This window comes from Calliphora vicina, chromosome 1, assembly GCF_958450345.1.
Source record: "Calliphora vicina chromosome 1, idCalVici1.1, whole genome shotgun sequence".
In the NCBI taxonomy this organism is placed as follows: domain Eukaryota; kingdom Metazoa; phylum Arthropoda; class Insecta; order Diptera; family Calliphoridae; genus Calliphora; species Calliphora vicina.
The window spans coordinates 127,798,512-127,826,327 of record NC_088780.1 but is presented as its reverse complement, the minus strand read 5'-3'; the positions used below and the strand labels follow the sequence as shown (position 1 = coordinate 127,826,327).

Below are 27,816 nucleotides of genomic sequence, written 5' to 3'. Positions count from 1 at the left end.
AAGATCGAAGAAATAGCTATCTATACTATTTGGGACACATTTTGCTAAGAACAATAGGTAATAGTTACATGGATAAGAAAAAACCCCTGTTTGACCAAATTGTCAAAATTTTACCCCCTATAACTCAGAGAGTTCTCGACCGATGTTGTTGAAAAATTGTGTCTGAGTTACTATCCAATAGAGCTAACCTTGGTGCAAATTTCATCCCGATCGGAAGACATCGATTTCAAAAGTTGGTTCACTTGACATGAAATGCCCCATATACAACTTCTTGCTTATTACTATGAGTTTAAATATTTTGCCAAAAAATCCGGTTACCGGTTATTATTAAAAAACCGAAACCGGTTATATTCAATTGCAATTTTTCGAAGAAACCGAAAACCGGTTTCTAAAAAATGTCGAAGAATCGATCACCCTAGTTAACACCCACCTTAAAGTATACCGATCGACTTAGAATCACTTTCTGAGTCGATTAAACGATGTCCGCCCGTCTGCTTGGCTGGTTGGCTGGCTGGCTCTCCATGTAAACCTTGTGCGCAGGTCGCAATTTTGAAGATATTTCGATCAAATTTGGTACATAAACGGTCCATTATTTCACCTAGCCCCCATACAAATATCCTTCCGAAACTGGACTTTATCGGTCATAAATGTTTAGTTTATATATGTATCTCCACAAATTCCGCTCCAAATAAGTTTTATATATACAAAAATCATGTCACCAAATTTTGTTACGATCGGTCCATAATTAGTCATAGCTCCCATATAGACCCGCTTTCGAAAATCACTTTAACGTGCATAAATCGCTTAAAAATGTTGGTGTACTCACAAAATTCAACAACTTTCATATAGACATGAATCACACGACCTAATTTCATGGTGATCAGTCCATAATTGGTCATAGCCCCCATATAAGGCCCGAAAATCACTCAAAAATATAAATTATTGAAATTTTAAAAGAAAAATGTTTTTGCCCTTTTACTTAGTGTAGTCGGTCAAGCCCGACCATACTTTCTTACTTGTTTTTTTTTTCAAATTAACGAAGTATAGAAAAACTTTCCGCATATTTCGCAAAATTCGAAATTTTCGAAGCAAAAAAATCTTTTTTGTTTACACTATAATGTTCAATAACTGAGTGAAAGGAAACGCCAATACATTCACTCTCATCCACTCGCTCTTGTTTGATTTGAAATATAAATAAGATCACGAGTGATCCATGCGTGAATTACAAAGTTTTTTAGCCGAATATTGCATTTTTACTTATTTATATTAAACGAACAATTTTTTTTGCTATAAACTTCACCTCGCAATTTAAAGGTTAATATGTTTTTTACTGAATACCTATAACAAACAATAACAACTTTTTTATTTAAAATTGTTCATTAAAAAATCAAAAAAAAAATTGTTTTCAATTTGTTGTGGTTCTACCTGCGCAACGCATACTGCATATACAGAAAGCCTCAAAAGTGTGTAAACACCAGTGAATTTTTTAATTGTTTTAATATCATGAAACTCCTTATAGTCCGAATTAAATTTTTTTTCAGAACCGAATCTATTATTCAGTCAAAACTCCAACAAACCGTAACTTTTAAATTGTAGTCGATGGATAGATTTTAGGATTTTCGTTATCTTAAAAAAAAATTCAAATAATTTGTGAGTAAACATCACTTTTGAGGCTCTCTGTATGTATATATACTGTGTTAATTTTATATAGGAACTCAATTAAAAATGAAATGAATTCAATTATAACTTAATAATCAATCAACAAGAAAACAATTTTGAGAAAAAAAGTAGTTCAACAATATAAAAATATAAAAATTGATTTTAATTTTTAATTATTTATTTTATTTATTCATTGTTGTGATAAAAATTTTGTATAGAAATTTTGTTTTATAAACATTTTATAAAATTAAAAATTGATTATGAATAAGGGGGTAAATGTTTTACACCAAAACTTTCGAGTTTTCATATACATGTTCTCCAACACAAACTATACAGCTTCAAGTTATCACAGATATGTTTCGGTTTTGATTTCGCTCTTTAGTCTGGATGGCCGGCCCTCTAAAATATTATCTGTCATTTAAAAATCAAATAAGAAAATTTTGAGCAAAATCGAATATTAAAAAAAATGCAATTGAAAATAGTTTTTGTATTTTATTTATCTACTAGCTGTCCCGGCAAACGTTGTTCTGGCATAGCTCACACAAAGTTTGAAGACTCCCACTATAATAGTACTCCAGATATGCAGTAATAAATTTTAACTTTGTATGGGAGGTACCATGTCCATTGTTCCTATATAGGTCAGTTGTAAATCTAAACCATCCAGAGACCCACTCAAACACACTCAACAAATTTCATCGACATCGGCCCAGCCGTTAAGGAGGAGTTCAGTTACTAACTCACGTACAGAAGAATTATATATATAAAGATAGATATTTAAATATAAAATATTTAATAAATTTAATAAATTTTCTGAAATCGAAGATCTTTATACATGCTTTCCTCAAATTTAACAATTTTAAAATTTTTCTTAAATGAAATTTCAATGAATTATAATAATTGTTTTCGATTCTAATAAACACTAAATACGGATTGGGGACCGATTTGAAATTGGCGGATTTCGAGGAAATTTAGTTTTTGGTCTCAAATTTGTTAAAATAATTTATTTAAAAATAAATTTCGTAGCCTATTTTCTAATATTTAATTTCAGATTGTTTCGTTGGTTTACTAATTGCTAGGACATTGTTAAGCCTTTTATATCTGGGTTCAAAATTATTAAAAATATCAAATGCTTGCAATTTTATTGTATAGAAAAAACTAAAATTTCTTTTAGCGTTTATTAAAATTGAAAATTTGAATCATTAATAAAGATGAGTTTGTCATTCCGTTGGTTACATATCGAAATATAGGTCGTAGAATCAAAAAGTATATATATTCTGCGTCCTCATACGATATACCGTCTGTCTGTCCTTTTGTCCGTCTCTCTGTTTATAAGGTTTGTTTGGTATTGCAAATGGGCATTATCGGTCTATGATTTCACCTATGTTGAATATGCGGCTATACTGATCAATTGTTGCACAAATTATTTCTAAGTACTTTGAAATTATACAGAAAAAGTTATTTTATTAGACGCACACACATTCTCGTTTAGCACCTATCTATAGTTAATTGGTTTTAAACTTCGGATTGACATTTAGTGCTAGATTTTTTGGTTGAATTTTCAAAACCAAACAATTCTGACCAACAGAGAATATTTGTGGGAAATTTCTTCGCCCTAGGTTTTTACCTCTAGGCATTGTCGTACGTTCTGTACACAGATGGAAGAACATTATGCTTTTGTGGGTCTATGAACAATATTTCGATGTTCCCTCATCAATATAAACCACCATATTTTTGAAATTCTATTGAAATTCTATGGATATTTGAAAACAAAAAGGTTTACAATTAATTCTTTGTGTTGAAGGCTTAACAGTTATATACAGATTGGTTAAATTTTAAAGAATAATTAAACAAAGTGAAAATTGTTCTGCTTTTCTTTGATATATTTTTAGACAATTTTAATTATTTCCATACGCCAGAATATACTAATAGACATACATATATACATATATATTTTTAAGAGAGCAAAAGAAAACAATTAAGAGAGTGTAATATTCGGCTGTGCCGAATCTTGTATACCCACCATCAATATCTGATAATAAAATATTTTTCTGATATAGGGGTTATATAAGGGGGTAGGATCCGATTCTTATAAAAGTTGGTAGAAAGATTTAGGTTCATATAAAATTTGTTTATGTCCAATTGCATCACAATATTTATTATTATAAGACAATTATAAATGTTCAAGTCATTTTCAGCGAGGGACTTTGTATGGGTACTATGAAAAATTTTACCCAATTTTCACCATACTTTACAGTTTAATTTCAGAGTACTTAGAACTAATTTGTGCATATTTATGACTATTCAATCAATATTCCGGGGGGGGGGGTGTATTTATATGTTGACTAGATATTGCCCATTTTCAAAACCAGACAAACAAAGAGTACTTGTGGAAAATTTCCGTCTGTTGAAAACAATATAATGCCCAAACTATAATAGCTAGAGTTTGGGCATTATATTGTTTTCAACAGACGGACGGACATAGCTAGATCGTCTTAGAATCTTATGAGGGCCCAGAACATGTATATGTACTAATGTGGGTCGTGACAAATATTTTTATGTGTTACAAACGGAACGACAAATCCCATCTTTTTCGATGGTGGGTACAAAAAGAGCAAATCTCTTGTGCGATCAAAACAATGCTGTTACAATTTCAATATTTTAAAATTCTGCTTTATTGATGGGCATTTATTTGAAATTATTTTAGAGATAGCGAGAGAGAGAGAGTGAACATCTAAAACAATAGCTAAACTAAGGCCGAGAAAATGTGAAAACACAGCAAAATACATTCGACCACCGCTAAGAGCGGTCAACATTAAACAGTACGAGTATTGTTTCAACAAAAAGAAAAACATTTTTGTTTTTCGACATACATTTGTACATAAATAGATTTTACGATTTTAAATTAAAGTGAAGAAAACAAACCTTAAACAAATGGAGCAAATAGCAACAAATATCGATATATTGAAAACAATATTTAATTATCTCAAACTCAACGAACAAATCAATGCAACGCAAGTCTGTCCAGAATTTCAATACGTCATGGTGAATTGCATTTGGCGTTACAGATATCGTCACATGAAAGTGTACAAATTAAACGGCGACATCTTCATAATAAATACAAAATACAAAACAGAGAATGGAAAATGTGAACTTGTAAATGAACACTATGTGGATTTGGAACAAAAAGAATTTCAAAAATTTTTACAATTAAATCAAGCAAATATTACAGAATTGGAATTATGTGATTATAGAAGTGATGAATATGCAGAAGAAACACCTGAATTTAGTGTAAAAAACAAATGGAAATATGCAAAACTTAAAAAACTAATTTTACAATTTGTCATGCTGGATGCTAAAGAATTGCAACTGATTTACAAAAATTGTAAAAAATTGGAAGTCTTAGGCATAAAACAGTGTCGCAACTTAAGATCGGATTTAATAACCTTAAGAGATCACGATAATTGTGATTATGAAAAATTGCTTTGTGTTGTGAAAATGTTAAAAGAATTTCACATCGAGTATCGGGAGATGCAATTTACTGAATCTACTTTGAATTTACATGATCTCTTGTGTCACAACAATTTAAAACATTTGAATTTAAGTTTGCCTTTAAAAAATTTACGTTACAAGGAAACACCTAGACTACGTGATAATTCTTGTGAAATTTTAGAAATTGGTAACTTTGATGAATATAAAACACTGCAAAAATTTAGTCGTTTATATTTAAAAACATTTGAAAATCTCTCAAACTTGTCCCTGGAAGGTTCTTTAAACAAAATCTTTATAGACTCACAATTTATACAGAATTTGTCTGAATCAAGCACTCATTTAAAGTATTTAAATTTCAAAAGATGTCATATAAATGTACATGATTTTAGTTTACTTTCCAGCATTACCCAAATAACACTCGATAACTGTATGTCTCTGACCTGGCGTAATCTAAAACAACTTTTAGAATTACCCCAGCTACAAGCCTTTCATACCAACTACTCAACTTATACCAGGGAAATTGAAAATATTTTTATACCCTTTCATCTAAAATATCTAACATTAGTGGGCAACGAATTTCGCTTTGCACAAATATTCGATAATCCTAAAGACCAATTAATCAATTTAAAGCAATTGATTTATTATGATGGTTCTGATACAAACATTTCTAATATTTCCTGCAAATTTCCCAATTTAGAAATTTTACATATTTTACCACATCACATTGATGTTCAAGATATATGTCATTTAGCTAATTTAAAAGCGTTTAAAGTGCCCAAATATGTTAAAAATCAAACCAAGCTGTTGCAGTTAATGTATTTAATAAAGCATCCCACTTTAAAAGAATTATCATTGACAGGTGGTGGAATTAATTTATTTAATGAACTGTCCATAGATCTTTCTAATATTATAAAAACTAATTTAAATTATCTGTTGATGGATATTGATTTATTTAATTATTTGTTTGAGTTCTTGCTTGATTTGCTTAAATCTAATTTAAAGCTGCAACTAATTGTAACATCTGATGATGTTGCTGATTTTCAATTTTATTTGAACTTGGTGAAAAATCGTAAATTTTGCAGAGACTCTATAAAGTTGTGTGGTTTTCAAATCGGTAATTATGATATTATAGTATAGTTGTAAAATACTCTTCACCATATGGTATTAATCGGAAAGCTTTATTTATTTTCTATATAAAGTGTAATAAGATTTCATTAATGTGGCGGGTCCCAGTAGCACATTCTCCTTATATAATTCTGTATAGTTTCTGGGTTATCCGCACAAATGTCTAAATCACAGCTTTAAGGAGCAATATTGATATGGTCAGGACGGCTGATAGCTCGACTACCAAACACAATGCTCAAAATATGGACCTGAAGGACCATCTAGATAAAACAAAATATAAAAATTTTAGCCCACAAGCAGTCAGCGGTGTTGATGTTACTGGATTGAGCCTCATTCTCTTGGTCAACGCAGCCAGATTCTCTTTACACCGTCCTGAGATAGGGACCGCCAGGCTCCACTTCGGCCAAAACTTCTTTTCGATTGTGATAATTTCGTTAACGAAGAATAAAATTAAAGATCAATATACTTTAGCATGGGCTTAAATTAATTGTCGAACCATTTTGATGGAGCTTTATCGACAAATACAAAATCAAATATTTGAAACATTATTATTTGATATCAAACACACTGCTCGTACATATTTTTATTTGATATCACAAATTTCTCAAACCCAAACACAGTATTGAATTTCACATTTGAATTCAAATTGATTTTGATAAAAAACCAAATTAAACATTTTATTCTCAAACAAATTTCAATCTAAAAAACCATCAGTTTTTTTTTATAAAATTTACGAACATAGAATAAAATATACTTTTGTTCTAAGTATATACATTTTCTAAATCCTCAGATATGGATCTCCGTTAAGAATAAGAATAATATGTTATTGACTGCCAGAACAGAGCTGAATTATAGATGATCTATGAAATAAATGTTTTGGATGCTCAAAAAAACTTGTTGTACACATTTCTCCAAAGTACTATAACAAGTTAAATATTCTTTTGAATTTGTCATAGTCTGTTGATAAATGTTTTCGCGTTATAAACCTTTATCACATCTAAATTTTAAAATAGTGGTCGCATCCTTAGCCGCCTGGGGCCGAACATGGTCGGCTTAACATGTTAACAAATTCGTGTTTATTCAACAATGTTTGTAAAAATAAATAAGAAATAGAAATCACAATCTATAGCTGGTCAGATTACAAATGAGAAAGAAAGTGTGCTCTTTATGCCGACCACTGTTTTAAAACCAATAGGTTCTCATTTAAATCATTTTTATACCAGCCATCAAAAAAGATGGAGGGTATTTTGATTTTATGATTCCGTTTGTAACACATCAAAATATTTGTCAAAGATCCACAACAGTATATATATTCTGGGTCCTCATTATATTTTAAGACGATCTAGCTATGTCCGTCCTTTTGTTTTGCGCCCAAACAAAAGGAGCTAGCTGGCTGAAATTACTCTCTGTTGATATGGTTTGTTTGGTATTGAAAATGGGCTATATCGGTCCATGATTTCACCTAGCCGGCAGACAAATGTCCCCCCGTAATACTGTTTGAGCAGCCATAAATATGTGGATTATGCGGCAATCCTGATAAAATTATACTGTAAAGTATGACAAAAATCATATAACATTTGTCCCTAGTCGTTGGTTGTTGACTAAATTGTTGTAGGTTGTTGACTCTGGTCTAAATGCTGATCAATATTATTCGTGTCCCAATAACTTTTGTATGATTTTGCTCAATTAACAATTATTTAAAGTACGACAAAAAGTCTACCGACTTCCTCCATATCTATAAAATTTTATCACAAATAGCTTATTTTCGAAACATTGCTTTCCGAGTAATGTTAACAAGAAAGCAGAAAATAAATTCTTGATTTTTCTGACATTACGGATAATGTTATGGTGAAGAGTATTATAATAATAAATCTAGACAAATGCATAATTTTAATTAATCGAATTTTCTATTTATTTAGACTGCAACGATTTCACTGACAGACCGGAAATAGTGGAAAGAAAATTACAATTAATCAGAGAATTGTCTGAGTTTAAAAATGTTTATACTATAATTTAGTTAAGTTTATTAATATATATTTAATTGATAATGTAATTATTATTTGTAAGAAAATATACTACTTAAATATGATGTTAATTTAAACAAGGAATTTTCGATTAATAAGGAATGACCAATTCTTGTAGCTAATAACTATACTATAATTATTATGGAAATAAATATCTCATTTCTAACTGGCTGAACCGATTTACATGAAATTTCACATGGGTATAGCAGAGGAGTATTTAAGTTTAAGTTTTGAGCACGTATCCCCCAGGAGTGGCGCAGTGGGGTCTCAAATTAGGCAACTTAGGCAAGTAACATTTTCAAAAGCTTGCAAGTTTATGGTTGATTAAATTTAAAGATTTTAAGATTTTAATATATTCTTAAAGACCTCGATTAGTTAGACCTATAGAAAACCTACTTCCGTGTTTCATATATCCCTTATAGTTATAGCGATACGCATTTGAAAATTTATCACCAATTTCATTAAAATGTTTGCTGGAAACATTTTCAAAGCAATATATTTTAATCTATATATATATAAATGAAATAGTCCATGTATGTAATGTCATCACGTGAGAACGGCTGGGGCGATTTGGCTGATTTTTGTTTTATTCGATTCGAAATTTTCAGGAGATGGTTTGTAAAGAAAAAACATTCAAAAATTCCGGGTAAAACTCGGAAATATTTTTTTTGTGAGTCCAGTCAACTGTAATAAAAAGCTCCCTAAAGTATTCATTACAAATTTAGATATTTTATTTGCAAATAAATAAGAACAGGCCGGTGTGCGTGGGTTGGTGAAACTTGATGAACTAATATTAGTAAATGCTATCGGGCGAAGCCGGGGCGATCAACTAGTATAATATAATTTACGAGTCCAATAGCAATCAATTTTAAATTTTAAAAATTAGAAAATGTTGAATTTTCGTATTTTTTGGCTGAAAACCCGTTAGAAATTAATTTTATTAAGGAACTTATGTACTATGTTTTTTATATTTTCTTGAAAAATTATCAACAAGGATAGCTTTTAAATCTAAAACACCTCAAATACTAATAGGGTTTCCCTGGAAACTTTAGAATTTAACCAAATGTGAACTTTATGGGCAAAATTGCAAAAATACGAAAATTTAATTTTTTTTTTGTTTTTTTTGGGGAATTGCGGGATTTGTTGTTCCTGACGTATACAAATTCTTTGTGATATGTTAACGAATAAACCTGTCATTGAATATTATATTTTAATGAATTCTGCAATTTCAAAATTTTTTAAATATTGGAAACAATTTTAGAAAAATTTTTAGAAAAATATGTTTCTGATAAAATGAAAAAAAGAATCTAAATCAGGGTGACTTTAAAGTAAAATGTTTTGAATTTTAAAGATTTTTAGTAAAGGTATTTATAGACGGCAATACTGAGTATTAATATTTGTTAAAAACTCAAGTAGCATAATAGAATTTCATTGTGTAAACAAAAATTGTATTCGATTTTCAAAAAATACGAATGATTTTTCGGTATTTAAAATTTGTTTAAAACAATTCAAAAACAAAAATGTCAAGAAAATATAAAATTAAAATAAAGTTTGCAGAAAAATATCAATCAACAAAGAAATAAAATATTTGTAATACTATCGTGTAAATAATAAATGTTTTTTCGAAACGATTTATTGACATACCGAATGATTTCAATAATAATATAAATTTGAAAAGTGTTAATACTCAGTATTGCCGTCTATAAATACCTTAACTGAAACATTTTTTTTACAATGCATTTTTTACATTGCAATGTACAATATTTTTATAACTTTTTTCAAAGATATTATTACAACATAGCACATGTGTCCAGTTTTTATTAGAGGTCCTTCAAAGGTCCTTTAAAATTTAACCCATTTTATGTCGAAATTTCAAATTTAGCATATTTGTTCTAAAATCACAAAGCAGGGAATCCCAAACGGAATACAGTTTTATATATTCTAGTATGTTCTGAATATGTCATATAACCATTTTATCAGTGTTGAACCAAATGTGGTCCTAAAAATAAAATTTTTCTTTTAAATATTTTTGGGTAATTATGGGATTTTTAGGTACAAAATATTTTAATTTTTATACATTAACTACTTAGAATTACATAATCTTTTTTTTGCAATATATTAAATAATATCGTCCCCTTAATAAAACAATATTGTATATTTTTGCAATTTCGAAATATTTGAGTTTAAAATTTTTGTGTTGGTAGACATCTGGAACAAAAGTAATATTTCAATTGATCTTTTGACTCACTTTGTGGAAGTATAATTTGACCACATATAGAATCAGTACTGTAGATTCTTATTATGCAATAATAATTTTTTAAAAGTTTCTCCAAAAACGCCAATTTAAGATAACTGACCGAACCAACCATATTACGCCCAAAGCATGATATTGCAATATATTGAAATGCCACAGTGCCTTTTCGACGATACCAAACACATGTATACCCGGTCAATAGCATGGTAACAGATAATCTGCAAATATATTCATTTCCCCCTTATATATAATCCAATATTTATTATTTTAAAGGTTTAAAAAATAAATAAATTTTGTAAGGAATTTTTATTTAATTAAAATTTTGTATTTGATACAGTGCTATATGACGTTAAATGTGAACTACCTATTGCAGTAACCTTTCAATTTTATTTAATGAAAACCAATATAATTGAAATCCTCCTACACATGTAAAATCATTTTTTATGTATATTTTTAGTCGATTAAAAAAAACCTTTAATTTCAACCTTATGCAAAAATATTTCAATTGAAAACAAAAGAATTCCAATAACCATTATAATCATTTTTTTATTCTATCATCTTATAGTTGTGCATTTTTATTCTCCCTTCACCATGAGTGGCAAGCTTATATATAAGTTAGTCATTCCGTTTGTAATTTCTACACTTTTCATTTGCGACCCCACAAAGCATATATATTCTGGATCGTTATTGATAGCGGCTACTTTCCGTATTCCCCAAATAACTTACACACATTAATATATCGGCTATAGGTCCGGTTCGGTTGCCTGAACTAATCGAGTCTCCATCGAAATTATTTTGTACGAATATAGTAGAGAGTTTAGGTGTCCTCATACCATTTTCTTTATGCATTTTTAACACCGCGATCTTTGATATTTGTAACATTGAAATATATACTCTGAAATTTGACCTTTAACCTTTTGAAAGTAAACAATTTTATTCACACCATTTTAAAGACAATATCTTTGCCATTAAAATTGAATCAAAAATTATGTTGGACTTTGAGTAGTGTATATAATTTTAGACAATTTAAAAAATTTTTTAATTTCGAATCGCGATATTTTTACATCGGAATGAGTTTCCATTGAAAAAGTCAGTGATATGAGAAACATATTGGATATATTATGTATGTGGTACATTTAACACATTGACTGCCACGTCGGACACATATGTGTGACACTGCACTATGCGGTTTACGCCACGTCGGACACATATGTCCGACACGACTTTTATTCTCTCTAGCCATGTCAGACAATAGTGCTGGAATTTAAGAATTTTTTCGATGTTGTCTGAAAGTTTCTCATCTAAACTATTATCTTCACATTCGTCATCACTTTCTGAACTTGTACTGAGTATTTTTTCTAACTCAGTATCCCATAAAAAAAGCCTTTTCGCCATTTCATAACACCCTTTTATTTATAAAAAACAAATCTGTTTCTAAGCTGTAAATATTACTGACAGTAGCCTAAATTCCAATATTGACGTTTTCGAAGAGATTACGCAAAGAAAATGCTGTGGCCCCCAGCAGCATACTTGCTGAAAGTGCCTTGGCAGTCAATGTGTTAATTAAAATCGGAGATGCTGTCCGCTTTGACATGGATCTTCCCTGAAGGGTTTATAAGATTCGGCACAGCCGAATATAGCTCTCTTACTTGTTTTTGTTTGCTTTGGTACATTACTGACATTGTTCGAAAATGTTATTCAACATGTGATCCATTATGAACTCAAATACTGCAAATAAATCAGTATGCATGTATACTGATACAAAAGAGGATGTGCTCATGGTCGAAATGTCAAATCAATAAACGGAAATTGTTGGCAAATATGTATGTGTTTCACAGAGAAATAATTCCAGCAGCTCTAGGAGACTGTCCCGAAATAGTGATTTTACATATAATTTGGGGTGACAACTAGTTACAAAACTAGCTCCGTGACTAGTTATTTTCACACGTGCATGTCACAAGCAGGGGGTCAATTGTACCTTTTTGATTATATTGAGACTGTCTGATAGCTGGTCCAAAGTAGTCAACACATTGGATTCAGATACTGGTTACATAGAGTCAGTTACCTTACTAGCTACCTAACTGGTTACTTCATCAGCTACATAACTTGATATTTTGACATGTACGGGTGATAGTTGTTGACCTCAAATAGTCAGTTAAAAAGACATCTCATAGATAGTCCAATAACCGGTTGTTTGTAAACAAACCTTCTTCCGAAAGCTGCACTCTAGATTACTTAGAGATAGTTAGGTGACAATTGTCTTCACGCTAGATTACAAGGGATGTATAAAATAACCAATTGACTTTTTTGATAATTCTTAGAAATATTAGGAAGTTTGTATAAATTGTTTATTATTTCGATGTGTTGTTAACCATGCAAAATCTTTAGCAAATGGAGGATATATTTTTGGAGATATCCTCTGTTTAAGGACAACGTTTTGTTTTAATATCTTGTTTTCAAAAACGCTACATACAACGCGATTTTACGCCATTCATTTATATTCATTTGGAACTTTGAACCTCGATAAAAGACAAACCGAAGCGAATTGAATATTGTACCAAGTTGTGACAAATTTGCCTTGTTTATAAAATGGTTAAATATAATTGAATGCATCTATTGTGAATTAAACACCATTTAAAAGCTCTGTCATGCTATATTTTCAAATACATTATGGAGATTTCCTATTTTCGTAAGTGCAATATACAATACACATTCATTTGTGTGCTTCAAAAAGAACTTTTGAAACATTTGTCATACACAGAAATGGATAACATGTCAAAAATTTAAACATTTTCGACTTGTATGATGTTGGCATGAAAAACAAAGTGTGATTTTCTAATAGTCTAATGATGTCTGATTGACATGAATAAATGTGTTAAAGGTATTAAAGATATTTGGTTTTGTAAATAAGGTATAAATAAGTAATTGCATTTTCTCATAGCAAAACTGTATTTATTTCAAATATTAGGAATATAGATTTTATATTTTGGATTTTTCATACAGCTTCACCACGAGTAGTAAGGGTTTCTCAATCCATGTGCAATTTCCACATTTTTCACTTGCGACCCCATAATCTATATATGTATATTCTGTATCGTTATATATAGCTGAGTAGATATAGCCATGTTCGTCTGTTGAAATCAACATTTCGGAGCCCCCAAATAATTTACAAATATTACTTATACATCAATATATCGGATATAGTCCTGGTTCGATTGCTATTTAAAATTGAAAAAATCGGAAAAATACATTAAGTCATGAACAAAGACAATATGGATATTAAATGAAAAAAATTTCAAAAACCTCCTAGCTACATATGGACAATTCCATGTCACCGTACGTGAGTGGAATAGATTTTGCAAATATAAGAGCAACTGAAAAATAATTTCGTCTTTATGTTCCAATCAGAGGGTACTATATTTTAAAAAAATAATTAGTTCTTTGTTGTCCAAAATATCGATCAAAATAAGGGTATATCGTACGTGACATACAACGGAAGTAATTTTGAGGTACATGTAGAAATACACGAAAATTTGCGAATCGTGAGAGGCGTTGTTTTCTTTTAATTTCTTACACTAAACCAAATATTTTTCCTTTACATTCCGTCATATATATTTTTAATATGTATTCTGTAAATATATGTATACTAGGGTGATCGATTCTACGACATTTTTAAGAAACCGGTTTTCGGTTTCTTCGAAAAATTGCAATTTAATATAAACCGGTTTAGGTTTCGATTTTTTAATAATATCCGGTTAACCGGTTTTTTGGTAAAATATTAAAACGCCTAAAAATAAGAAGAAAAACATTTCAATTTATTAAAATAATAGTGTTTAAAACAATTTTGATTACTTTTTTAACCTTCACAAGGTATTCGGTTCAAATTTGCCCCATTTTGAAACTAATATTTAATTTTTTCTAAAAGTTATTGGTTGATATTTTATAAATTGTATTTAATTTCAAATGTCAACAACTATGTTCTTTTTATCATACTTGCTGTACATTATACTCGATTCCAAGGGTAAATACCAAAGCTATGTTTCTCTTATCCTTCATAAGGTCTTCCCAATTTTACCCATTTTGAATTTAAAATTAAATTTTTTCTAAAAATTTAATTTATTAATTTCAAATGTCAACAACTTCGTTAGGTTTTATATTTTTAAATTCGCAAAAAAAAAATATTTTTTATTTGGGTCAAATTTGACCCGAGACCTTAACGTCAGTAAATTTGAAGAACTTTTGAAGGTTAAAATAATCTCATAGGAATAAAACACAGTTTAAATTGGAGTATATCGATATTTTCTTTTGTTTTTATAAAACTAGACATTGAAAATGATCTTTCACTCAGTGTACTTGTAGGACATATAGATAACAATACATTGAGCAAGTTTTCAGGCCTTCCAGATTACTTGTAACATTTGTATAAATATAAAAAGTCTTCTAAAATAGTTAGAGTATTTCTTTTACAAAAGTTTTTTGAATTTTGAATGTTTTTTTAAGTTTTTAATACACTAAAACTCATGAAAACACACTTTTAGAAAAAACCGGCTATTCGAGGAGAAAAACCCGGTTTCTTCGATATTCGAAATGAGAGCTTTTCAAAAAAAACCGTAATCGACCTTACCAAAAAAAACCGGTTATAACCGGTTGTTAAAAACCGAGCCGATCACCCTAATGTATACAAAAACCAAAAAAGTTAATAGAAAATATATATTCGGTTTCAATAAACAATTTGATAACAGAGACCGAAAATAACAGGTTCACTTTCATTTCAATGGTAAATTCTCATTCACAGCCATTTAAAAATAATTTTTTTTGATATATCACTGAGAGAGTGATTTATTCGAGAACATTTTAGGTTTGGGGTTGAGAGAAACAGAAAAGAAACAAACACAAATAATCTGGATGATTGATTTATAATTTATTTTTTTCGTAAAGGTCAGCGTGTGACTTTTATTTGTGAACATGAAAAATAAATCAACGCTTAAATATATAAAATTTATCAAAATATTAATAACAATTTAAAAAAAATTATCATTTCTGTTACTCAGACTTCATTACTTCATACTTATCATACACAGAGAAACCAGATTCGTTATTGCAACCGAATTTGTCGCCAATCGAATTTTGTCGGTTGCAGAAACTATCTCAGAATTCGATTGAAGCAACTGAATATATGGAACGAGCACAAATCAATTGCTGAATTAATGGTACACGCAACTATTAAAAATTAAACCATTCGGTGCTAAGGACTGATATGTAGGTAGGGGTACCTAAAATATTTTTTTATTTTAAGAACAAATTATATGTACATTTATTTTTTCCCAATTTATTTATTCTTAATATATAAACATAATCTTAAGATTAAACTAATAATTGTTAGTATTACAATAAAACAAATAATGAAAATATTCATGCTATTCTTGTCGACGCGTCGACAATATCTTCACGTCGCGACGTAAAGATATTGTTGGGTTTCTATTGAGACCTCAGTCATGTTGTCAAATTCCAATGCAAAGTTGAAAGTAGAATAAAAGCAAACAAGCATCATTTAAAAATACAAGCGGATTGTAGAGATTCTCGTGTTCTAAGATATATGAAAAACGTTCCAAAGATTATTAGGCTCCGATAGACAAATCGCACATTTTTGTAAAAAGCAGCAATTTTCCTACGGGGATTTCTTAATTAAGTCCATATTTATTTCCATATGTTCCTTGTTCACATTAAGGCTGATAGTGATTAGAAAAACGCCATATCTCTTCTATTTTGAGCTCTCCAAATTCATCCAAATTTAATTGCAAAAATTAAAATAATTTCAAATAAAGTCTTGCTAGCTATAAAGGAACGAGAGATAAAGCTCCCAATCTTCATTAAACGCTGAAAATTTCTACTAGCATTTTTTGATGCAGATATTTGTTATTTCCGTGTTTGAAATGGATTTAAACAAGCTATTAAGACATAGTTATATTCACAATTTTGGCTATACTTACATGTCCATCAGCTAATTTTTAAATTAAAATTCAATAACATTTATCATATTTTGTATTTTTCATTTTCAATATATTTTATTTTAGAAATGTTATACAAAAATGTCAGACAATTTTCTGTCGGTTGAGAACACCGAATTTGATTTTCTTAAATCATAATCGAATTTTCGATTGCATGAACTAATAATTGGAAATGAAGTACATATTGCTGAATTATAGTTAGTTACTGTAGACGAATTCATAATATACATTTTATTTCATACAATATCGGTTCATCTAACTAACATTAGAGTTGTTAGTACCATAATTCGATTCAAATTAGGGTTTTTCTATCCATAACATAGAAAGTTAGTTGAGTTTATAATCTATTAATAATAACTATAAAATTTCAGTTCATTTGATTAAATATTAATAATAGTAACTGATTTCCAATCGATATGTTTTCTGTGTGTATTATTTCCATAATTTGTTAAAAATTACCAATAATATGTTATTGTATGTAAATAAAAAAGAAAGTAACAGTTATTAAGAACAAGAACAAATGAATTGTTTATCTCACACCAAACCATCAAAAAACAACAAAAACGAATAAATGTCATACCAAACCATTTAAATAGTGATTTTCGGAAGTGGGCCTTATATGGGAGCTGTGACCAATTATGGACCGATCACCATGAAATTACGTCATGTGATTTATGTCTACATGAAAGTTATTTATGGTGAATTTTGTGCGTATAACAACATTTTAAGAGATTAATGCACTTTAAAGTGATTTTTTGAAGCGGGTCTATATGGGAGCTATGCCTAAGTATAGACCGATCGTAACAAAATTTGGTGACACGAATTTCGAATATATAAAACTTATTTGGAGCGAAATTTGTGGAGATACATATATAAATTAAACATTTATGACCGATAAAGTCCAACTTCGGGTGGACACTTGTATGGCGGCTATGTGAAATAATGGACCGATTTTAGCCAGTTTCAATAGGCTTGGTCCTTGGGATAAAAAAATTATATGTACTAAATTTGATCGAAATATCTTCAATTTTAGCCTAAAACAAGCCAATTGTATTAAAAAATTAAATATAGTCAGTTTAAACTATTATTTTTTGCCCATAAAATGTTGTAATAAGCTTTAAATACTTTCACATAGTAACATTTTAGTGTTTTCTCCTATTCAAATCATCTTGAAAAAAGTTTCAACTGTTTTTTCAGTTGTGGTTGTCATTCTCGTAGAATTGCCCATATATAACGCTCTAGAAATTCGAACCCACCAAAAACTATTTTTAATTTCCCCAATTTTTTTTTTCTGTTTTAAATCTTTATCTTAATGTGTACTTTGGTGTTGGGTTTATTAGGTTCGGCGCATCCGAATATAGATATTCGCAATACAAGCCATATGAATTCAGTTTCAACGATTTTCCAAAATTTTAAATTGTTCTCATAGGGCACTGCTACACGTTCAGTATATATTGACCGCGATTCAATATCGCGATATTTATTGAACGTGTATTATGCATTATTGATGGATCGCGATCCAAATCGCAGAATAACCTAATTTTGCGTGATCCATTACAATAGATCACGATCCAAATATCACAATATATATTGAACGTGTAGCAGTGCCCATATAATACGTATGGATATTCTTCTTTTCTATATTTTAGGAAAATGTTGGGTTGATATTATTTTTTAATTCTATTTTTAAAGCAATCTAAATATTTTCGTAGCATCTGGTATGTATAGGGAATTTAATTAAATTTTCACAAACTATAGTATGTTTCTGCTGAAAACAAAACAATTGTTTGCCATGATAAATAAAATCAAATTCATTTTCTATAAATATTACGCTTATACTTAATTTAAACAACAAAATGCTAACAAAAATTTAATATTCTATAATAATAAGTTGGAAATATGTTTAAAAACTTAAAAAGTCCATCATCAACAAATGCATTTTGCCAGATACTAAGAAGCTACAAACGGATTTCCTGGCCTTGCAATTTTTGCTGAAAACAAAAACGAATAAAAAAACAACTTAAATAAATGGCCTTGCAACATACAACATATTGTACAGCAGTAGTCAGTCAGTCTCTAGATGATATTCAACAAATCACCCTTTTTCTACAGGATTTGCCAGCAAATTTGTTACACCTTCCAACAAGCAGCAACACAACTCAACTCGACTAAGACATCCTCAAAAGATGTACGAGCTTCTCAACAACAAACCATCTGCAAACACCACCCTCTTCCATTCTATGATTTAGAATTTGTTGTTAAAGAAAACCTGTATTCTTGAGTTAAAACCCAGGTGGTTAGATAGATAGATAAATAAATGGTTGGTTGCTCGGATAGATGGATGAATGGGATGTTTTTCCTAATTCTCACTATATTTTACTTCACGGTAAATGTGAAAAACAGCAATTTTGCACAAACTGGTTTTTTCCCCCCCTTTTACTGGAGTTGAAGGAAAATTTGATTTTAGTTTCTTTGTAATGATGCCATACAAAATTCACAAAACAGGAAATCACTCAAGTCAAAACTACTGAATATTTGAGTTTGAAAAAATCTTAGATTACATGCAATAAAACAAAAAATTTTTAACAAGAATTTGGTTAATCAATTGTATGAGAAATTAACTATAAATTCAATGCATAATAAATAAGATAAAGGTAGAGGTAGAGCATTAGTTTAGGTTCAATTAATTTTGAATTATAAAATTTTGGTTTTATAACTTTGAATTACATACATTAAAATGAACATAGAGATATGTATTTGAAAATATCCTTGCTAATGTACTGTTTAAATTTACTATCCATTTTCCATCGGTGATATGCCTAAAAATGTATTTGAAGTATTTTTTTGATTATTTTTCGAAATATGTAAGTAGTAAGAAATTTTTACTAAATGTTTATTATCTCAAGATTCAATCTGAATTTTTTATATGTTGGAAGGTATCTTTTTCCATATATCCTTTGTTCAAGAAAAATGAAAATGAGATCAGCCGTTAAAAGTTATATACAATTGAAATGTATAAATTTTACAAAATAAAATTTGAACTTTGAAGATCGATAAAAGACCAAAAAAAAGAAATTTGAAATTTTGAATAACTTCAAATTTTGTATGATTATAAGGAACTTGTTTACCAAGTTTTAAAATATTTGGAAAAGTTCGTTGCCATGTTGAAAATGTTTGGTTATTTATTTTATGGAAATAGTAATAACACTGTCCAACAGCATTTTTGGAACAGAATAGCGACCCTATAATTCTGAAAGGGAATGTTGAGTAGAGCATTTTTATAGAATAAACAAGGTTTGTGGAGCTCCTGATGAACAAATATAAGCTTTTTGTACAAGTAGTTGGTATTGGTGAAAACCTTAGGACTTGAAGATTAACAGTTTAGTGAAATTAAATAATTTTATGAATTTTTCGGACTTCATTTACCTTAGAAACTAAAAAATTTTATATTGGGATTTTCCATGAACAAAAATATAAAATTTTAATTAATGTAAATATTTAACGGTTAAAGATATTATAACAAAATTTGGACATAATGTAGATCAAATGTCCTTAAAGCAATGGAATTATAATCTTTAACACTTTTTATTTTCAAATACCAAAATTCCTAATACGGGGAAAATGTGTTCCAAAAACTGAGTTTTTTAGAAAACACCCTACGGCGACGTTATTTACTGTGTGATAGTAAAATAACTTTGTACGTGTTTAAATAAGATATAGGGCTATATATGCATGGAGCTTTTTCGAGGATCGGTGCTTTGCCTTTTTAGAATTTTTTGCTCAAACCAAAATTTTTTTTTTTAATTGGCATAGTTTGGATAAGTCTGGAGCCGACTAGGTCCTCTTAAGTGAGCCAAGTTTTACTTTCTACGCTTTTGCATTAGGTTCTCTTTTCGAATCATGTACAAATTTTATATAGTCCCGAAGAAAATTTTTTTCTACAAAAGAAAAAATAGCATTTTAAAATATTTCCAAAATATCAACTTTCTAAGACTAATGAATAAAATTTGACTACGATGGTGACATTCAATGTAGGTAATATTTTAAAAAAACAATTTCGAACCACCGTAGGCCCGACATATCTAAAAAACTAAAAAAAGATCGAACAAAATTAAAAAAAGTATTATTTATTTACCTAAATAACTCTTGACCTAAAAGTGATAATCTACATATGATTTTTGGCGATCTTTTTAAAAAATGTGAGACCCAAGGTGGCGTGCAATTTTGCTAATTAAGCGTAAAGTGCTTTATCTACATCTTTGGTGACCCCCACTAAAATTTTCCGGCAAAAATTTTCGTCGAATATTTTAATCCTTAAATGTCCTTTTTGAAAGGACTTTTTTTAATTTTCTCGAAAAAAAAGGGTCAAACTGATCCCTAAGGAGAAGAGCTAGAGGGTTAAGATCTTCCACAAAAATGATCCCCATAAAATTCCACAATATAACTCTGACAATAAGAATTCTCTTAGACATTCACTTACAACATTTTTTTCAGTTAGTATACTGCTCCCTTCGATCAAAAAATGAAAACTTCGACCCACTGTAAAAATAATTCCTACCAGGTGGACTATAAGTTTATTCTACAAAAATGATCTACTCAACATGCCCTTTCAGAATTATAGGGTCGCTATTCTGTTCCAATCAAAAAGTCTCAATTTGTTGGACAGTGTAATTTAACGTTGGCACAATGGAACATTTTAAATTTTATCATTGAAAAATTAAAGATAGATATATAAAACATATTTTTTTTCTTCTATAGACTTGCAACTTTTTTCTCGATTTTAGGCTCGATTTTAGAACAAAGGGTAACTATGATGTAGAGTTTTTTCTCTCTTACAATAGATATGCATCTTTACATTAGCAGTTTTGTTCAATATTAGTGATTTATCTTGTGGCTTTCGTATTTAAATGTGTATCTTAATTAACCTTAAATGTCTGCCAGATATAAATTACTTTAATAAGGTTAATCTTAATTATTATTTATTTGTTTAATGACCATTAAAAACAATATTTAGTTTGTCGCTATTTCTAAACAAGATACGAGAGTACTTAAAAATTAATTCACAAATGTTATTACCCACTTTATAATTATTAACTGTGTAGACACTGTTAAAATACAAATAAATACAATTTTTAGTTATAGGGCTTGCACGAAAGTTATATTTTAAAATGAAATGCCGTCGTTTTTTTAAAGTTATTGACTGTTAACAAGTTATAGAACGGGAATAATTATGTATCTAAAATTTTTACACATTTTGAAAACTCAGCTTTGGAATATTAGAACACTTAGTCTAAATTCAAAATTTCTATAAAAAAAATGTGTTAAATTCGGAAGGGTCTTTATCCGTTATATGTACCCTAAGAAACTTTTCAGTTTTTAGGCGAAATATTGTCAAATTTAAAATAGATATGTTGTGGACTTGAAAAAGATATTGCGTTAAAACTTCTGTCACATTTTTGTGTTTATTGTTTAAATAACAGGAAAAGTTTGAATGAAATGATAAATTGTATCCGATATTGTGAAAAACCAGACCAACGTATGGTGAAATTTTGAAATTTGAATTTTCAAATCCATATAACTATCGCGCCTCCATTTACGCAATACTTTATTTACGCGAATTCGATATAACGCGAACTCAAATTAGCAATAATTTTTTGAAATACGCGACTTTTATATAACGCGGAAACAAACAACAAGAAACGAAAAAAAAACAAGCGAATAACAGATTTATTTTTTGAAAACTTCGTTAATTTTTATGATTTTTTTTTAAAGTTTTGATCTTTTTTATGTATTAGAATATTTTGTTTTTTTAATTGGAATTTTTTCCTTAATTTTTGATAAGAAATAATTTTTTTAGTTTAGTTTTTTTACTTCACTTTTGCTTTAAGTAAGTTTTTAAAAGTACAAATAAAATAACTTTACTTAAAGTATATATCGTCGCCTTAAATGCAAATGGACGTAACTACATTTTTATTGTTTTTACAGGATAAGTTATAAAATCAATAATAATAGAGTATTCTTGGCAATTGTTCAATCAATCAAAAACTCGATTTTTAATTTTTGTGTAGTTACGTCCGCTTTCATTTAAGATGACTAGGGTATGTTTTCTATTTTACGCGATTTTTAGGTCCCAATTTCTTTTTTGTTATGTGACTGATGTATTGTTTTACGCGAAATAAAAAATTATTGGCCCCACAAAAGCATTTCGTTCTAAATTAGAACCTAGTTTTACGCGAATTTGGGCTCAACAAACCGCGTAAATGGAGGCCTACCTGTACCACACAAAACTATTGGTCGATTGGTCACAAGGTCTCCTATCATACTTCTATACTGAGTAGTATTATTTTAGGACAATTTTTGCTTGAATGGCAATAACAACTTTTTCAAACCATTGTGAAATATTAGGACATTGTGACAATATGACATAATAGGCGACCTTGTGAATCGACCATATGTTTTTTATAGGCCTACTTTAAGAATATATTAAAATCTTTGATTTTGGATAAACCACCAAAAATTTGCAAGCGTTTATAAAATTCCGCATGTAAAAGGTGCCCTATTTTGAGACTCTTCAGCGTCGCTCCAGTGGGATCTTTGGGGTATGTTGTAATAAATTAAACTCGAATGCTTATCTGCTATGCCCATGTGAAATTTCATGCCAATCGGATCAGCGAGTTGGAAATAACAAATTTATTGCCAAAACATTTCGATTTTGCTCCACTGTGCATTATAGAACAAATCAGTGTTAAATTAATTTCTGATAATTTTATTACTTCATTCAAGTTCTAAATTTGAAGTTATTTTTGTTACTAAAGTGTCATCTTATAAAACTATATTCATACTCAGCCCAATTATGAATAAAATATTCCGCGGGAGTTTGTTCCCAGGGAGTTATTTCAAATTGAATATGAATAGGAAAAATGAGAAAAGGGGAAAAACTCCCGAGGAATTTTTATTCATAATTGGGCTGACTGTCTTAAACTATATTCCGTGCACCTGCTTTAAAAAAAAACAAAAATATTTTACTGCACGAGCAAATACAAAACTTGATTACTACTGCCTACTTAAATACATATTTAATCTGTAGTCATAGTGAGCTACAAATGTAACTTAATACAATCAAAATGTATTTTCATCTTAAAAAGCTGTTAAGTACCATGAGTGAAGAAATGAAGAGTGAGAGGTAAATAGTGATTGAACTTACGAGTAAATAGTAGATGTGTATGCTTGTATGCTTTGTATTATTCCAATCAATATGTACTTTAAATATAACAGTTCGAAATATCTTAAGTATGAGCACTTTCGGCATCCGTACTCATTCAAGTAGGTGGCTATATTTACATACATAGATGTAGTTAAATAACATTTCAATGTTAATTACTAATCAATGAATATGAATATTTTTTTTTTGTGTGTTAAAACTGGCATGATGAAAGTGTAAATTGCATTTGTAGTTTAATATCTGGTGTGAGTTAAAAGCTATTGGGATGTGTTTAGAGTGTATGTGGGGAAGTATGAATAATGGAAGTTTTATATATTTGTTATAGCAAACTATTAATAGCAGATTTAATAAAATATGCAGTATTTAGCCTTAACTGAATTCAACTTTGTTGGAAACAGATTTTACAATGTACAACAATCATTAATGTTGGTTTAAAATGGCTGCTTCGAACTTTTGCAAACTATGAGGAGTAGAAACAAATGTTTGCAGTTTTTAGAGCTATTGTATACCCTTGTAGTTTCTATAATATTCAGTTATAACCCTTAGGACTGAGATCGAAAAAATACATGTTTTTCATTAAAACTTATAACCCAAGTATTATTTGGTTTTTTTTTCGATCAAGTTACCCTTGTAAAGTATGTCAGTTATTTGGTCAATTGACAAGGTCTCTTATCAGTCATATTGTCATAATGTCTTAATATATCTCGACACGGCAGCTCGGCTTAACCGACACTTAGGCATTCGGCGAAGGTCTCTACTGGTTGGTTACGATAACACAATAAACATAGCATACAGAGTACTATTATTTTAGGACATTTTTTACTTGAAAAACAATAAAAATCATTGTGAAATATTAGGACATTATGACAATATGACATGATAAGTGACCTTGTGAATTGACCAATTATGCTTAATGTCAATTATGTTCACTTGTTGTTGATCTGATTAAAATGAGCGACAAGAAAAAAGTGCGTACTAAAATTATTAAATATTTTCAACAAAACCCAACATGGTCCTACAAAAAGTTGGCCAAACAATCAAAGGTCTGCCATCAAACTGATTCCAATGTTATTAAACAGTATCGGGAGAACTGGTTCAGGTAGAAGCAACGGTCCACATAATGTTTCTAAAACCAATAAATAGATAACATTTTCAGAAGAGCTGCCAACACATACGGTAGGAAAGCAGTCTGGTTAGATCAGTACTCGGACTATTTAGTACGAAAATTTAAAGCCAATGCAGATTTAAAAACATACAAGACTCCTGACAGGAACTCTGCTAAAAATTTAGAGTCCAAAGACAGAGCACGGAAATTGGAGTCAAATTTTATAAAAAAATGCATAATGAATGACGAAACGTATGTTCTGGAACATTTTTTGCAGCTTTCGGGTCAATATTTTTTTATTTCTGATGCTCTGCTAAAAAATTAGAGTCCAAAGACAGAGCATGGAAATTGGAGTAAAATTTTATAACAAAATGCATAATGAAAAACGAAACGTATGTTCTGGAAAAACGTATGTTGTAGAAAAGTTTAGGACCCAGAAGCAGAAAATTTGCCCAAAAAGTTTTTGGTATGGTAAGCAATATGCATTTGAAGCTAAAGAAGCCAAACATTTGTTACAAAGGGCTCTATAAATACCGAAATTTACATCAAGGAATGTTTACAAAAAGGCTGCTTCCAATCATAAGACTTCCTAATATGTCCACTTATTTTTGGCCTGATTTGGCATCCTGTCACTATGCACAGTGGTTTAGAAACTTTTTTTATGGAAATAATTCGGTATCTCGGGAACTATTGGAGATATTATTACAAAATTTCACATGGTTAGAGCTGAGGTGTTTTTGAGTTGAATTACATTTGTTCAGCTTCCTAGGGGTAATACGGGCCAGTTTGTGCCCCCTCAAAGTTGGTCACCACGGGTCTCAAAATTTTTAAAAAAATCCCCAAAAATTCATTTATGATCCGAATGAGCTGAAATTTAAAAAATAGTCCTTGAGAAGATCTACAAAAAATACCTTCAGTTGAAGAGATATTTAGGTTTATTTATTTATTTTTTTTAATTTTGCTCGATTTTTTTTTGTTTTTTAGATATGGCGGCCCTACGGAGGGTCGAATTTTTTTTCAAAATATCAGCTATATTGGCAATAAAATTCTAAATAAAAAAACTTGGTAACAGTTATCTCGTCCGTGTAAAAAGTTACACGCATCCAAAGTTGGAACATGTAAAATGGGCCTAATTTTTTACGATTTTTCCTAAAAAAGTCCCTATATTTTTTCTTTTGTAGAAACAAATTTTCTTTGGGACTATATACAATTTTTACATGTTCCGGAAAGAAAACTTAATGCAAAAGCATGTAAAGTAAAATTGGACTCACTTAAGCGGACACAGTATCCCCAGACCTATCCAAACTTGGACAATTTTAAAAAAAATATTTAGGTTTCAGTAAAAAATTCTAAAAAGGCAAAGCACCGATCCTCGAAAAAGTTCCGTATTTGTATAACCCTATATGTTGTTTAAATACTTAGAAAGTTGTTTTACTATCACACGGTAAATAGCGTCACAGTAGGCACTTTTCTAAAAAAACTCAGTTTTTGGAACACATTTTCCCCGTTTTAGGAATTTCGGTATTTGAAAATAAAAAATGTCAAAAATTATAATGTCATTAATTTAAGTACATTTGGATCTAAATTAGTTCCCAATTTTGTTATGATATCTTTAACCGTTAAAATTTTACAATAAATCAAATTTTATATTTTTATTCGTGGAAAATCACCATATGAAAGTTTTTTTAGTTTTTAAGGTAAATGAAGTCCCAAAATTTTATAAAAATATCTAATTTCACTAAAATATCAATCCTCAGGTCATAATGTTTTCAACAGTATCAAATACTTATATAAAAAGCCTTTATTTACTCCTCAGAAGTTCCACAAACCTTGCCCGCTTTGACAAATTTGTACATTTTTTCATATAATGCATTATTTTTAAATTTTTAGGTCATATTTTGTTTTTTTTTAAGCATATTTTTCAATAATAAATGCATAAAAATCCGCCCCCTAATTATGATCATTTAAAAGTTTAAACTATTTCAAAAAACAAAAGTTTTAGGCACTTTTTAAAAAATTGTTTCTCATATTTATTTTAATAAAATTCGTGATATAAAAGCAATGTAAAATATCAGTAAAAAAAATGTGAATTTTTTTATTTATGCTGCTTAGGATTTTTAATTTCCCGACCTTTTTTGATTCCCGGGAATCGGGAAATTTTTTTCTACATTCCCGGATATTATAGCCAAATTTTATATAAAAACTTATTGTTATAATTATTAAATATTAGAGCTTCGAATTAATTAATAAAATTTGAGCTTAATTCACTAAAATCTTAATCCGTAATTAAAGAATATCAGCCTTTCATTCCATAAATTTATTCCTAATATTTAATTTTTTAGATTCATTCCAAAGACTTTGTTTAAACTGAATTAATTTTAAAGTTAATTAATAACAGAATTTATTTAAACTTTTAATGATTAAATTTTTGTTAAACCATTTACAAAATTAATTGAAAAAATTGTCTTAAGCCTTTTTGTACTAGAAGCTATATATTTTGTTATGAATTTGAATTTAAATAAATAAAATTGGCAAAATTACCGGAAAATTTGTACCGGGAATTCCCGGGATAAAAACCCTAATGCTGCTGTACCGGCATTTATCTCCAAACATATTTTGCTTTCAGACAACTGCCGCGATGTATGAATATCACAAAATAGGGTATAAAAAGCCTAATTTATCATTATTAATTATTAAAATTACATTTTCGAAACATAATTTCTCACAGTATGTCTCTTCGCATAATGGAATTATAAATTAAAACATGTACAAAATCTTTAATTCATATCACAGATACTATTAGTAAAAGTTCAAATGTTATTAGAACTTGTCACTTAATTAGTCATGTCAAAAAAATTTCCTTAATTGGCCTTAATTTTTTTAATTGTTGTAACAACAGCCACATCATGTCATTTCTATTATTTATTTTT

General features: G+C 29.3%; 1 protein-coding gene across 2 annotated transcripts in view; it reads right to left on the bottom strand.

Annotated features, from left to right (window-relative positions):
• The window catches only part of LOC135963800 (ankyrin repeat domain-containing protein 50), a 123,960-nt gene that overhangs the window by 56,330 nt on the left and 39,814 nt on the right, over positions 1-27,816 (bottom strand). The window lies entirely within an intron of this gene.